Here is a 2670-nt window from a genome sequence, read left to right as displayed (position 1 = left end):
TTTGTGGTTAGCAGGAGTGGGAGAGAAATGGAAATAGGAGATTGCTGCTTTTCACATTGATTAAGAATAAGGTTGCATAACTGATTAATGTAATTTCTATGAAAAGGTTGTGTACCTGTAAAAAGCTGAATTGGCAAAATTGTATGATAGGATAGTCTATTTTATTTACTGCTGCATTTACTCATTCCTGTGTTCTTTCTTCCTTTCAGAAGTTTCAAGCTTATTTTATCATTTTATATGTGTTTGAATTTTTGTTCATTTTATTTATAGTCTATTCTTCAGTCAGTCCTTAAGAGTAGGTTTACTACCAAAAGCATTTCATAGTTTTGTTTTATCTGAGAATGCCTTTAATTTCTCTATATTTCTGAAAAGTACTTTGTTTCATAAAGAATACTTCTTTTTAGCCTGCTTCATTGCAGAAGATAAATCCACTGTCATTTACTACATTGTTTCTCTGTAAGTAATGTGTTTTTTGTCTTTTCTTCTTTTTTCCAAAAATGTAATTGCAATGTTTCTTTGTATAGATTTAGTTGGGTTTGTCCCATTTGTGATTTAAATGGCTTCTTTCATGTGGATGTTTATATCTTTTATCAACTTTGGGAAGTACAGCATTTATTTCTCTAAATGTTTTTAGTTCCAGTATCTCATTTCTCTTTCTGCTGCTCTGATGATAGAAATAGTATTTTTTTATTTGTTGTTGTTGTTATGTGCCATTGAGTCAGATCTGACTCATAGCAACCCCTCCTTGGGTTTCCAAGGCATTATCACTATGGAAGTAAATTGCCCACCTTCCTTCTGAGGAGTGGCTGGTGGGTTTGAACTGCCAACCTTCTAGTTAGCAGTCAAGTACCTTAGGCACTACACCAATCCTTGAGACTGTTCACTTATTTTCCTATTTTGTACATTCTATTAATTTGTCCTCCAATTCATTGAATCTATTTGTGTTAGGCTGGGTTCCCTAGAGAAACAAAACCAGTAAAGCTTGTGTGTGTGTGTGTGTGTGTGTGTGTCTAGAGAGAGAGAGAGAGAGAGAGAGAGAGCAAAATTTATCTTAGGAAAATGGCTCATACACTTACAGAAGCTGGCAAGTCCCAAGTTCCTGGATCAAACCTCAAACTGGAGGCTTTTCCTGTCTCACACAGCTGCAGGGGCTGATGAACTCATGGTTGGTAGGCAGTATACTGACTGTTGACTCCAGTGGATGATTAATCCAAGATCACCAGGCTGAATGGTGGATTGTTCACTCACAGACAATTGTAGGCATAACAACAGAATCTAAATCCACAGAAGAGTTTCTCATTTTCCCAGGATGTCAATAAACATATTGGAAGCAGGCCACAACCCTAGGGAAACTCCTGTTCAGTGGATTTGCTCAAAACATGTATATCTGATCTCATCATGGAAATAACCACATCACAACTGGTTAAACCACTCAAAATCATGGTCCAGGCAAGTTGTCACACAACACCAACTATCACACTATTCTTGGCCAACTGCCCTCTACGATTGTACATATCCATTGAGTGTTTTTTTTTTTAAATGTTATTTAGTTATTATATTTTTAGTTCCATAATTCCCATGTGGTTCTTATTTTTATCTTATAGTTCTTTGCTTAGATTTTCTGATTTTCACTGGTTTTATTTCTAATTTCTTGGTGAAGCATTGTGAAGCTTTACAATTCTTACAACATAATTCTAACATCTGATAAATCTCTGCACTGGCATCTATTAATTGTATTTTCTTATTCATGTTGTGATTTACCTGGTTCTTGTGATGATGGATGACTTTTCATTATATCTCAAACATTCTTTTTTTTTAAATGTAATTCTCTGTAACTCTGAATCCAATTTAATCTTTCTCCCCTTTCTTTCTTTCATTTTGAATTAGTTGTCTCCCCTCTTTAGATATAGCTTTAAGGGCCAGGTATGTTGTCATATTATGTTATGGGTTTTTAGTTATAAGTAGGAAGACCTGGACAAGAATGCAGGCACTCCACTCATCTTGGCAAAATTAGAAGTCCAGAATTCTGGTAAGATGGCAGAATAGGCAAACAAACTACACAGACCCTCTTCAACAAAGAAAAGAGGAATCAATTAACAAAGGTACAGAAGATAATCTTGGAGACCTGAACTTTGAAAGGAAGGATACAGAAGTGGACTAAATTCAAATCAGTAGGAGATCCTGCATAAAAACACCAAAAAGGAGGCATATGGAGCTGCAGACTGTTATCAATCTTGAGGTCACAGATAGCTTGGATATTTCTAAGTGGTATTAGGACCTAACAATTATCCTAAAAATCAGCTCTGCTAGCCAGGGGCTGCACAGAGGAATGCACTGGTGGCTGGTGAATAAAAGGGGAAACCACAAAGAGGGAGATGGACTGAGCTGTGGACTTTCGGCTGTCTAGAGGGATCAGACATTTTGAATGTTTACAAGCAGTTTGACTTTTTGTATATTGAGAGCCACAGTGTTCTCTTAGATTTCAAGCACCTAAGAATAGGCTCCACTTGCAGGAAACCACAAGGACATTCCAGACATTGAGGACTGGAAAGGTGCAACATTCCCCTTGTTACTCTTATACCCTAAGCCCCTCTTGGTGAACAGAGGTGAAGCCATCCCTCACTCTTACTCACCTTCTGGGCTGGCCAGGAATTCCATCCCAGTCTGTGT

This window comes from Orycteropus afer, unplaced genomic scaffold (assembly GCF_000298275.1).
Source record: "Orycteropus afer afer isolate SDZICR_OR568_19922 unplaced genomic scaffold, OryAfe1.0 scaffold00004, whole genome shotgun sequence".
NCBI classification, from domain to species: domain Eukaryota; kingdom Metazoa; phylum Chordata; class Mammalia; order Tubulidentata; family Orycteropodidae; genus Orycteropus; species Orycteropus afer.
The sequence above is the reverse complement of the archived record's forward strand: the minus strand, read 5'-3'. Positions refer to the sequence as shown.